At 41.6% G+C, this 13597-nt stretch overlaps 1 protein-coding gene across 1 annotated transcript in view; it reads right to left on the reverse strand.

The window, feature by feature from the left end:
- The window catches only part of ARMH4 (armadillo like helical domain containing 4), a 165113-nt gene that overhangs the window by 83542 nt on the left and 67974 nt on the right, over window positions 1-13597 (reverse strand). The window lies entirely within an intron of this gene.

Genomic DNA, 13597 nt, shown 5'->3' on the forward strand with positions numbered 1-13597 from the left:
ATACTTAATTATGTTAGTTTTGGCAGCTTCGAGCAAACCTTTAAGCCATAGCTTAACATGTTATACATCAAAATACACTGACATTTGTTGCAATGAGGAGCTGTTTGAAATCTCACACTTCCCACTATTTTTTGCAAAGCATCTTTTCTTCGCTGCCACAGTCTGTGTTGCACTATATTAAGTAGTCAATCTTAGCTACATGTTAAGTGTTTTAAATGGATAATAAGAAAGAGGAGGAAGAGAAGAGAGTGCTGACATATTTTAGGGCGAAGGGTCTCACTGCCTCACAGTCAAGTGCTCTGTTTCCAGAAGGCCTACTTCCCACACTTAGGCTGCAATGCATTCTACTTGCCTACCAATTCAAAACACATGCATCTTATGTTCCTCTCCCTTTCATCTTGCCAAATTAGCAGGCTAATGAACCTGATAAATTAATCCCTTATAGAGCATAATAAATGATAATGTCTTAATGAGTTGTTCTACCCAGATAGCAGTTCTGCATTTTTCTAAGGCCTTCTGAAGACACATATCAATGCAAAGGAAGGCTCTAATATTGGAAAGCAGGCACCGTGTGAGGACAGCAAGGCTGATATAAATTAGAGGATCAGAGAGTGCATCCCTGAAGTCACACTTCAAATGAGATGGCTGCCCACTCAAAGCTAGCCCTGGTGATAAGTGATGATTCACTCCCTCACTGTAGAATTGCTCAGCCACTGACCTCACATTTATGGGACCACACTCTGCCCCATGACTATGGATCTCTTTATCTGTCAGTCTCTCACTATTTTCAGAACACACAGCACACACTTTGTAGGTGCATAATGAATGTCTGGTTAAAAGATAGACACATGACTGCTCCCCTCCATTCCTCTGTTTTACACAAACATATCTAGACCATTAATTGAGCATCATATTTGTTAAGGATTTCCAGAGAAAAATATACCACTTCCTCAATCAAGTGTCAATTCCAATGTTAGATGTAGACTTTTGAAAAAAGTAAAGAGAGGAGAATGGACAGACTGCCTGCTCAAGTGGTTCCCTGACCCTCAAGTAGCCTAACTGGGAGAGCCTAACTGGGAGTAGCCTAACTGGAGTGGACCTCAAGCAAACTCCAACAGACCTGCAGCTGTTAGAAGGAAAACTAACAAACAGAAAGGACACCCACACCAAAACCCCATCTGTACGTCACCATCATCAAAGACCAAAGGTAGATAAAACCACAAAGATGGGGAAAAAGCAGTGCAGAGAAGCTCAATATTCAAAAAATCAGAGTGCCTCTCCCCCTCCAAAGGAATGCAGCTGGTCACCAGCAATGGAACAAAGCTGGATGGAGAATGACTTTGATGAGTTGAGAGAAGAAGGCTTCAGTCGATAAAACTTCTCAGAGCTAAAGGAGGAGCTACAAACCCAGCGCAAAGAAACTAAAAACCTTGAAAAAAGAAGTAACGAATGGATAACTAGAATAACCAATGCAGAGAAGTCCATAAACGACCTGACAGAGGTGAAAACCATGATATGAGAACTATGTGACAAATGCACAAGCTTCAGTAACTGACTCGATCAACTGGAAGAAAGAGTAACAGTGATTGAAGATCAAATGAATGAAATGAAGCGAGAAGAGAAGTTTAGAGAAAAAAGAGTAAAAAGACATGAACAAAGCCTCCAAGAAATATGGGACTATGTGAAAAGACCAAATCTACGTCTGATTGGTGTACCTGAAAGTGACGGGGGGAATGGAACTAAGTTGGAAAACACTCTGCAGGATATTATTCAGAAGAACTTCCCCAACCTAGCAAGGCAGGCCAACATTCAAATTCAGGAAATACAGAGAACACCACAAAGATACTCCTCAAGAAGAGCAACTCCAAGACACATAATTGTCAGATTCACCAAAGTTGAAACGAAGGAAAAAATGTTAAGGGCAGCCAGAGAGAAAGGTCAGGTTACACACAAAGGGAAGCCCATCAGACTAACAGCAGATCGTTCAGCAAAAACTCTCCAAGCCAGAAGAGAGTGGGGACCAATATTCAACATTCTTAAAGAAGAGAATTTTCAGCTCAGAATTTCACATCCAGCCAAACTAAGTTTCACAAGAGAAGGAGAAATAAAATCCTTTACAGACAAGGAAATGCTGAGAGATTTTGTCACCACCAGGCCTGCCCTACAAGAGCTTTGAAGGAAGCACTAAACATGGAAAGGAACAACAGGTACCAGCCACTGCAAAAACATGTCAAAATGTAAAGTCGATCGATACTAGGAAGAAACTGCATCAACTAGCGACCAAAATAACCAGCTAATATCATAATGACAGGATCAAGTTCCCACATAACAAAATTGACCTTAAATGTAAATGGGCTAAACGGTCCAATTAAAAGACACAGACTGGCAAATTGGATAAAGAGTCAAGACCCATCAGTTTGCTGTATTCAGGAGACCCATCTCACATGCAGAGACATGCATAGGCTCAAAATAAAGGGATGGAGGAAGATCTACCAAGCAAATGGCAAAAAAAAAAAAAAAAAAAAAAAAAAAAAAACGCAGGGGTTGCAATCCTAGTCTCTGATAAAACAGACTTTAAAGCAACAAACATCAAAAGAGACAAAGAAGGCCATTACATAATGGTAAAGGGATCAATTCAACAGGAAGAGCTAACTATCCTAAATATATATGTACCCAATACAGGAGCACCCAGATTCATAAAGAAAGTCCTTAGAGACTTACAAAGAGACTTAGACTCCCACACAATAATAATGGGAGACTTTAACACACCACTGTCAACATTAGACAGATCAACGAGACAGAAAGTTAACAAGGATATCCAGGAATTGAACTCAACTCTGCACCAAGCAGACCTAATAAACATCTAAAGAACTCTCCACCCCAAATCAACAGAATAGACATTCTTCTTGGCACCACATCACACTTATTCCAAAACTGACCACATAGTTGGAAGTAAAGCACTCCTCAGCAAATGTAAAAGAACAGAAATTATAATAAACTGTCTCTCAGACCATAGTGCAATCAAACTAGAACTCAGGACTAAGAAACTCAATCTAAACCACTCAACTACATGGAAACTGAACAACCTGCTGCTGAATGACTACTGGGTACATAACGAAATGAAGGCAGAAATAAAGTTGTTCTTTGAAACCAATGAGAACAAAGATACAACATACCAGAATCTCTGGGACACATTTAAAGCAGTGTGTAGAGGGAAATTTATAGCACTAAATGCCCACAAAAGAAAGCAGGAAAGATCTAAAATTCACACCCTAACATCACAATTAAAAGAACTAGACAAGCAAGAGCAAACACATTCAAAAGCTAGCAGAAGGCAAGAAATAACTAAGATCAGAGCAGAACTAAAGGAGATAGAGACACAAAAAACCCTCCAAAAAATCAATGAATCCAGGAGCTACTTTGTGAAAAGATCAACAAAATTGATAGACTGCTGGCAAGACTGATAAAGAAGAAAAGCGAGAAGAATCAAATAGATGCAATAAAAAAGGGGATATCACCACTGACCCCACAGAAATACAAACTACCATCAGAGAATACTATAAACACCTCTATGCAAATAAACTGGAAAACCTAGAAGACATGGATAAATTCCTGGACACGTACACTCTCCCAAGACTAAACCAGGAAGAAGTTGAATCCCTGAATAGACCAATAGCAGGCTCTGAAATTGAGGCAATAATTAATAGCCTACCAACCAAAAAAAGTCTGGGACCAGACGGATTCACAGTCGAATTCTACCAGAGGTACAAAGGGGAGCTGATACCATTCCTTCTGAAACTATTCCAATCAATAGAAAAAGAGGGAATCCTCCCTAACTCATTTTATGAGGCCAACATCATCTTGATACCAAAGCCTGGCAGAGACACAACAAAAAAAGAGAATTTTAGACCAATATCCCTGATGAACATTAATACAAAAATCCTCAATAAAATTCTGGCAAACCGAATCCAACAGCACATCAAAAAGCTTATCCACCATGATCAAGTGGGCTTCAACCCTGGGATGCAAGGCTGGTTCAACATACGCAAATCAATAAATGTAATTAGCATATAAACAGAAACAAAGACAAAAATCACATGATTATCTCAATAGATGCAGAAAAGGCTTTTGACAAAATTCAACAGCCCTTCATGCTAAAAACTCTCAATAAATTTGGTATTGATGGAACGTATCTCAAAATAATAAGAGCTATTTATGACAAACCCACAGCCAATATCATAATGAATGGGCAAAAACTGGAAGCATTCCCCTTAAAAACTGGCACAAGACAGGGATGCCCTCTCTCACCACTCCTATTCAACATAGCGTTGGAAGTGCTGGCCAGGGCAATCAGGCAAGAGAAAGAAATAAAGGGTATTCAATTAGGAAAAGAAGTTAAATTGCCCCTGTTTGCAGATGACATGATTGTATATTTAGAAAACCCCATCATCTCAGCCCAAAATCTCCTTAAGCTGATAAGCAACTTCAGCAAAGTCTCAGGATACAAAATCAATGTGCAAAAATCACAAGCATTCTTATACACCAATAGCAGACAAACAGCCAAATCATGAGTGAACTCCCATTCACAATTGCTTCAAAGATAATAAAATACCTAGGAATCCAACTTACAAGCTATGTGAAGGATCTCTTCAAGGAGAACTACAAACCACTGCTCAAGGAAATAAAAGAGGACACAAACAAATGGAAGAACATTCCATCTCATGGATAAGAAGAATCAATATTGTGAAAATGGCTATACTGCCCAAGGTAATTTATAGATTCAATGCCATCCCCATTAAGCTACCAATGACTTTCTTCACAGAATTGGAAAATACTACTTTAAAGTTCATATGGAACCAAAAAAGAACCCACATTGCCAAGACAATCCTAAGTCAAAAGAACAAAGCTGGAGGCATCACACTACCTGACTTCAAACTATAATATAAGGCTACAGTAACCAAAACAGCATGGTACTGATACCAAAACAGAGATATAGACCAATGGAACAGAACAGAGCCCTCAGAATAATACTACACATCTACAACCATCTGATGTTTGACAAACCTCACAAAAACAAGAATGGGGAAAGCATTCCCTATTTAATAAATGGTGCTGGGAAAAGTGGCTAGTCATAAGTAGAAAGCTGAAATTGGATCCCTTCCTTACTCCTTATACAAAAATTAATTCAAGATGGATTAGAGACTTAAATGTTAGACCTAAAACCATAAAAACCCTAGAAGAAAACCGAGGCAATACCATTCAGGACATAGGCATGGGCAAGGACTTCATGTCTAAAGCACCAAAAGCAATGGCAACAAAAGCCAAAATTGACAAATGGGATCTAATTAAACTAAAGAGCTTCTGCACAGCAAAAGAAACTATCATCAGAGTGAACAGGCAACCAACAGAACAGGAGAAAATTTTTGCAATCTACTCATCTGACAAAGGGCTAATATCCAGAACCTACAAAGAACTCAAACAAATTTACAAGGAAAAAACAAATAACCCCATCAAAAAGTGGGCAAAGGATATGAACAGACACTTCTCAAAAGGAGACATTTATGCAGCCAACAGAAACATGAAAAAATGCTCATCATCACTCGCCATCAGAGAAATGCAAATCAAAACCACAATGAGATACCTTCTCACACCAGTTAGAGTGGCAATCATTAAAAATCAGGAGACAACAGGTACAGGAGAGGATGTGGAGAAATAGGAACACTTTTATACTGTTGGTGGTACTGTAAACTAGTTCAACCATTGTGGAAGACAGTGTGGTGATTCCTTAAGTTTCTAGATCTAGAAATACCATTTGACCCAGCCATTCCATTACTGGGGATATACCCAAAGGATCATAAATTGCTGCTATAAAAACACATGGACACGTATGTTTATTGCAGCACTATTCACAATAGCAAAGACTTGGAACCAACCCAAATGCCCATCAATGACAGACTGGATAAAGAAAATGTGGCACATATACACCATGGAATACTATGCAGCCATAAAAAAGGATGAGTTCATGTCCTTTATAGGGACATGGATGAAGCTGGAAACCATCATTCTCAGCAAACTATCGTAAGAACAGAAAACCAAATACCACATGTTCTCACACATAGGTGGGAATTGAACAATGAGATCACTTGGACACAGGAAGGAGAACATCACATACAGGGGCCTGTTGTGGGGTCGGGGGAGGGGGGAGGGATAGTATTAGGAGATATACCTAATGTAAGTGACCAATTAATGGGTGCAGCACACCAACATGGCATATGTATACATATGTAACAAACCTGCACATTGTGTACATGTACCCTAGAACATAAAGTATAATAAAAAAAAAGAAAAGAAAAAAGTAAAGACATCTATAATAATTCTCAAATAACAAACCGATAGCTTTATCCATCTGGAACATCAACCAAACTCTAAAGTAGCCAAAAATGATCTCTTCTTGAGATGGAACAATGCCACCCTCAAGCTCTTAACCAGAACTCATGAACTCAAACCAAATAAAGATAATAATTTAACCAGATTGGTCATGGGATTCTTAGAGGATAGAAGAGACATAGATGTGTATCACCAACAAGAGAAGAAAACAGAACAACACAGAAACCACGTGTGACACACGTGGTAACTGCCCCCTGGCTCCATCCATCCCACCCACCATGTGACCTCAGGCCCCTGGCAAACAATTGTTCAGAAATGGGCATGAACCTAATCTCACCCAAGCAGGGGCATGGTATAGTCTACTGGGGGATTCTTGAAAGGCTGCCTCTCTCTTAAGAAAGAAGTACAGTGGCCAGGCACAGTGGCTCACACCTGTAATCTCGGCACTTTAGGGGGCCAAGGCAGACAGACCACTTGAGGTCGGGAGTGCAAGAGCAGCCTGGCCAATATTGTGAAACCCCTCTCTAGTAAAAATACAAAAAATTAGCTGGGCTGTGGTGGTATATGCCTGTTATCCCAGCTACTCGGGCAGCTGAGGCAGGCGAATCACTTGAACCCAAGAGGTGGAGGTTGCAATGAGCTGAGATCACACTACTGCACTCCAGCCTGGGAGACAGAGTGAAACCCTGTGGAAAAGAGGAGAGGGGAGGGGAGGGGAGAGGAAGGAAGGGAGGGGAGGGGAGAGGCACAGTGGGCCAGGCATAGTAGCTCATGCCTGTTATCCCAGCACTTTGGGAGGCCAAGGCAGGCAGATCACTTGAGGTCAGGAGTTCGAGATCAGCCTGGCCAACATGGCAAAGCACCATCTCTACTGAAAATCCAAAAATTACAGGCATGGTGCACGCCTGTAATCCCAGCTACTGGGGAGGCTGAGGCAGGAGAATCACTTGAAACCGGAAGGTGGAGGTTGTAGCGGACCAAGATCATGCCACTGCACTCCAGTCTGGGTGACAAAGTAAGACTCCATGTCAGAAAAAAAAGAAGAAAGAAAGAAAGAAAAAGAAAGAAAGGGAGGGAGGGAAGGGAAGGGAGGGAGGGAGGGAGGAAGGAAGGAAGGAAGGAAGGAAGGAAGGAAGGAAGGAAGGAAGGAAGGAAGGAAGGAGGAAGGAAGGAAGGAAGGAAAGAAGAGAAGAGAGAGAGAGAGAGAGAAGAAGAAAGAAGAAAGAAAGAAAGAAAGAAAAGAAAGAAAGAAGGAATGAAGGAAGGAAGGGGAAGGAAGGAAAGGAAGGGACGGAAGGAAGGAATGAAGGAAGGAAGGAAAAGAAGATGGAGGGAGGGGAGGGGAGGGCAGGAGGAAGGGAAGTGAGGGGAGAGGGAGGTGAGGGGATTGGGGAGGGGAGGGGAGGGGAGGGAAAAGAAAAGAAAGAAGCACAGTGAAAAGACAGTTGCCTTCCTTCTCTGAACGATGTCTTTTCTTAAACCTGAAATTGTTGCAGCCATTGCAACTAAAAGGAAGCCAGCCTGAGGGCCAAATCAACACACCAAGGATGCACAGCAAAATGGAAAAAACTTGTGTCACTGCTGACAATTGGGGTTCTGTATCAATACACCAGGAGCTTTATTTCTGGACTTCTTGTTTTGAGAGAAAAAATGTATTTCTTCATTCTATAAACAAATTTAAGTTAGGATTTCTACAATCTGTAACTGAAGGCATTCTAACAAATATAGCAAGAAAAAAGAAACAAATTTCTAGGTGTTAATTACATTGGAAATAAACATTAAAATGGATATGTTGATTCATCTTTGGTCATATTGATTTTTAAACTTTAGGGAGGATAATTGTGTGATTTATTATAGCAACAGGATAAGAAGTGGTGTGGGTCACAAAGTCTGCTCTCTGTACAGGTTCTTGTTAATAAATGTGAAAATGAACCTGTTAGATGAGAGAAGAAATTAATTCTGCATATGTGAATAGAGAGCTTCCTATATGCTACTGGCATTTGACCCTTCTGTCAATACACCTCATAAACATGGAACTTTCACTCCTGATGCTCTCTATCCCAACAACACACAGTTCACTCCACAGTCACAATTCCCAAGAGCAAGACGAAGAAACAAAGTTCTCTCCCTCCAAAGCTTCAGAGGCAATGCATATGTAACAGTGCAGAAAACAGAAGTACAGAAAATTTGAGGCCTGAATCTACTGCTTTGCCTTAGAAAGTCATCTATGTTCCTGCTCTTGGCACTTCACAGGAAGTGAGACTATAATCTATTCCAAGAGTTTGCATTATTTTTAGTTCACTACCCACCTCAATCTGTTCATTTTTAAAAATTTATATGGGTTTTAGCATTTGCTTTGGAATACCATTCATGTTGTAAAAATGGAGGTGATAACCTATAAATAAAACAACCCCATTTAAAAATAGGAATGAAGCGGACAGCCAATTAAAGTGTTATCATATTAAATAGAATTACTTTTCAAAGGATCTCAGTGTTTGCATTTTTATTGATTCATTACAGGAAAAAGTATACGTAATTTTACAATGTTTACACTCTGAGCATAGCTGCCATGAGGCTTTGCTTTCAAAATGCTGCTGCTCCTTAAATACCTATTGAAATCTGAATCCATTTCCTATAGAGGCTGTAATAAATTACCACAAACGTGTGGCTTCAGATAACACAAACGTATTACTTTGCAGTTCTGGAGGTCAAAAGTCTGAACTGGGTCTCACTAAGCTAAAACCAAGATATTGGCAGGGCTGTATTCCTTCCAGAGGCCTTGGAGGAGAATCAGTTTCCTTGCCTTTTCCAGCTTCTAGAGGCTGACAGCATTCCTTGGCTGATGGTTACATCACTCCAACCTCTGCTGCCGTCATCACATCTTCCTTTCTGACTCTGAACCTCCTACTTCCCTCTTACAAGAACCTTTGTAATTATAATGAGCCCACCCAATAATCCAGGATAACCTCCCCATTCCAATTTAAAGATCCTTAATTTTCTTTTTTTTTTTTTTTTTTTTAGACAGCGTTTTACTCTGTCACCCAGACTGGAACACAGTGGCATAATCATGGCTTATTCCAGCCTTAAACTCCTGGTGATATGGTTTGGCTGTGCCTCAACCCAAATCTCATCTTGAATTGGACTTCCCATAATCCCCATGTGTCCTGGGACGGACTTCGTGGGAGGTGCTTCGATTATGTGGGCCGTTTCCCCATGCTGTTCTCATAGTAGTGACTGAGTTCTCACAAGATTTAACGATTTTATAGGGGGCTTTTCCCCCGCTGCAATTTTCCTTCCTGCTACCATGTGAAGAAGGACATGTTTCCTTCCCCTTCTGCCATGATTGTAAATTTCCTGAGGCCTCCCCAGCCCTGCAGAACTCTGAGTCAATTAAACCTCTTTCCTTTATAAATTACCCAGTCTCAGGTATCTTTTCATAGTAGCATGAGAATGAACTAATACACCTGGCTCAAGTAATCCTCCAGCCTCAGCCTCCTGAGTAGCTGGGACTACAGGCACATACCACCCTCAGCTAACTTTTTGCAGTTTTTGTAGAGATGGGGTCTTGCTATGTGCCCCAGGCTGTTCTCAAATTCCTGGTCTCAAACAATCCTTCTGCCTCAGCCTCTCAAAGCACTGGGATTACAGATGTGAGCCACTGTGCCCAGCCTAAAGATCCTTAATTTAATCAAATCAGTAAAGTCTCTTTTTCCATGTAGGGCAATTTATTCACAGGTTCCAGATACTAGGACATGGACATCTTCAGGGAGTCATTATTCCACCTACCATAAAATCCATCACAAAGAAAGAAAGGGTTTCTACTATTTTACCTGACCTGAGAGTATTTAGTAAACTGTACCATTTAATATTGATCCAGAAGTTGTTATTGGTTTTGAATTACTAGGAAATATTCCTGTCCTTCCAAGAAAAGGTTGGTGGGCTAATAAAATTCTAGACCCAGACACTCCTCAAACACAATCTTCTCACAGTGAGAACAACAGTTTGAAATACTTGTTCCTTGCTTTGGTTCCCAGGACACCCACAATGCTGAAAACATCTTGACAAAATGAATTATTAGAAAAAGAAGCAACAGCAAAAAGTAAGAGACACCTAGAGAAATAGTAAATAATAAGAAAAAGTCTGATATCTTTTTAAAAACTCAGGATCTGGAGAAATCATTTTTAAAAGCATAAAAAATTACTAAACTGGTCTCACTAATTTAAGAAACTTAAGCTGTGGCTGGGCGCAGTGGGTCACGCCTGTAATCCCAGCACTTTGGGAGGCCGTGGCAGGCAGATCACCTGGGGTCAAAAGTTTGGGACCAGCATGGACAATATGGTGAAACCCTGTCTCTACTAAAAATACAAAAATTAGCTGGGCGTGGTGGCAGATGCCTGTAGTCCCAGCTGCTTGGGAGGCTGAGGCAGAAGAATTGTTTGAACCCTGGAGGCAGAGGTTGCAGTGAGTCGAGATCGTGCCACTGCACTCTAGCCTGGGCGACAGAGTGAGACTCCATCTCAAAAAAAGAAGGAAGGAAGGAAGGAAGGAAGGAAGGAAGGAAGGAAGGAAGGAAGGAAGGAGGGAGGGAGGGAGGGAGGGAGGGAGGGAGGGAGGGAGGGAGGGAGGGAGGGAAAGAAGGAAAGAAGGAAAGAAAGAAACTTTAGTTGTTCAAAGGGACTGAAATCAGGAGTCAGGACAGGAGGACAACAGATCTTTTTGTCCTAAGCCTCAAGCCTGACAAGCCTTAAAATTTAACGGCTATTAGCCAAAACAAGGAACAACTCAGGTGTTCAACAGGTGACTAGATGAGCAAAACATAGCATATCCATACAATTGAATACTAGTCAGCTATCTATATGTGTGTGTGGACATGTGTGTGAGTGTATGCATGTGCGTACACATGTGTATGTTATATATAACAAGGAACAAACTACTGATACATACAACATAGTTGAATCTCAAAATCATTATGCTAAGTGATCTATGCCAGACACAAAATGGTATATAGCATATGATGTCATTTGTACAAAATTCTAGAAAATGCAAATGAATCTATAGTGACCAAAGAAAGCCAGTGGTTACCTAGGGTTGGGGGCTGAGGGAGGGATGGACTGCAAAGGGGCATGAGGAATCACTGGCAGTGGGATGATGGAAATGCTCTACAGCATGATTGTGATGGGGATTGCATGGGTATACATAACTCTCAAAACTCATCACATCGTACGCTTTCAGTGGTTGCAATTTATTGTGTGTAATATATACCTCAGTAAAGTTGATTCCTTAAAAACCTGACTCCTATTCAGTGGTAAATTTGCATTGAGGAGCATGATAAATACCACAGCCCAAATGATCATTTTAGTCTTGATTCAGAGCCTCCTTATAGTTTTCTAAGACCCTCTAATTACTTATAATTACTCACAGACAGCAAGTCCACTTCATAAGTGGTGAAACTTCATTTCTTTAACCACAATCCAGGGTGGATGCCATATGATGTTCCTAATTCTACGCTAAGGCAACCCTGTCTCCCTCACTCCTCTCTCCAATAAAGTGCTAGAGTGTCTGAATATCCATCCCATCCATATTGAAAAGCTGTTTAACTGTACATGATACCTCCATATTATAAAGCTGTGCACAACCCAAGGAGTCACTTTATGTGTAGATTTTTGTCTGTTTTCAATCTGTTCTGTATAAGTTATCTTTGTATTTTGTATCTTATTTCATTCATTTCAATCCTGCTCATGCAGAACAGAAGGATTTCAGACTAAATATTCATTCACTTGTTCACAGACCAGAGTTCATCTTATTTTGTGTTTGTTTTACAGTATGTTGATATTATAATATTTTGATACCCTTATAAGTTTTTACCAGTTTCATGTGACATGTTTTTAAAGTAATCATTGCCCAATGCTTGCTGAATTTGGCCAGAAAGTAATTCAAGAAATGTTGTCTAGGGGATGTGGGGCAGAGCAAGATGGCCAAATAGGAACAGCTCCAGTCTCCAACTCCCAGCGCGAGTGACACAGAAGACCGGTGATTTCTGCATTTTCAACTGAGGTACTAGGGTCATCTCACTAGGGAGTGCCGGACAATCGGTGCTGGTCAGCTGCTGCAGCCCGAACAGCGAGAGCTGAAGCAGGGTGAGGCATCACCTTACCTGGGAAGCGCAAGGGGGAAGGGAATCCCTTTTCCAAGCCAGGGGAACTGAGACACACAACACCTGGAAAATCGGGGAACTCCCACCCCAATACTGCGCTTTAAGCAAACGGGCACACCAGGAGATTATATCCCACACCTGGCCGGGAAGGTCCCACGGCCACGGAGCCTCCCTCATTGCTAGCATAGCAGTCTGCCATCTAACCGCAAGTCAGAGGCGAGGCTGGGGAAGGGGCACCTGCCATTGCTGAGGCTTAAGTAGGTAAACAAAGCTGCTGGGAAGCTCGAACTGGGTGGAGCTCACAGCAGCTCAAGGAAACCTGCCTGTCTCTGTAGACTCCACCTCTGGGGACAGGGCACAGCTAAACAACAACAACAAAAAAGCAGCAGAAACCTCTGCAGACGCAAACAACTCTGTCTGACAGCTTTGAAGAGAGCAGTGGATCTCCCTACACGGAGGTTGAGATCTGAGAACGGACAGACTGCCTGCTCAAGTGGGTCCCTGACCCCTGAGTAGCCTAACTGGGAGACACGCCCCACTAGGGGCAGTCTGACACCACACACCTCACAGGGTGGAGTACACCCCTGAGAGGAAGCTTCCAAAGTAAGAATCAGACAGGTACACTCACTGTTCAGCAATATTCTATCTTCTGCAACCTCTGCTGCTGATACCCAGGCAAACAGGGTCTGGAGTGGACCTCAAGCAATCTCCAACAGACCTGCAGCTGAGGGTCCTGACTGTTAGAAGGAAAACTATCAAACAGGAAGAACATCTATACCAAAACCCCATCAGTACGTCACCGTCATCAAAGACCAGAGGCAGATAAAACCACAAAGATGGGGAAAAAGCAGGGCAGAAAAGCTGGAAATTCAAAAAATAAGAGCGCATCTCCCCCTGCAAAGGAGCGCAGCTCATCGCCAGCAACAGATCAAAGCTGGTCAGAGAATGACTTTGACGAGATGAGAGAAGAAGGCTTCAGTCCATCAAGCTTCTCAGAGCTAAAGGAGGAATTGCGTACCCAGCGCAAAGAAACTAAAAATCTTGAAAAAAGAGTGG

Source organism: Rhinopithecus roxellana, chromosome 5 (assembly GCF_007565055.1).
Source record: "Rhinopithecus roxellana isolate Shanxi Qingling chromosome 5, ASM756505v1, whole genome shotgun sequence".
Classification (NCBI taxonomy): Eukaryota; Metazoa; Chordata; class Mammalia; order Primates; family Cercopithecidae; genus Rhinopithecus; species Rhinopithecus roxellana.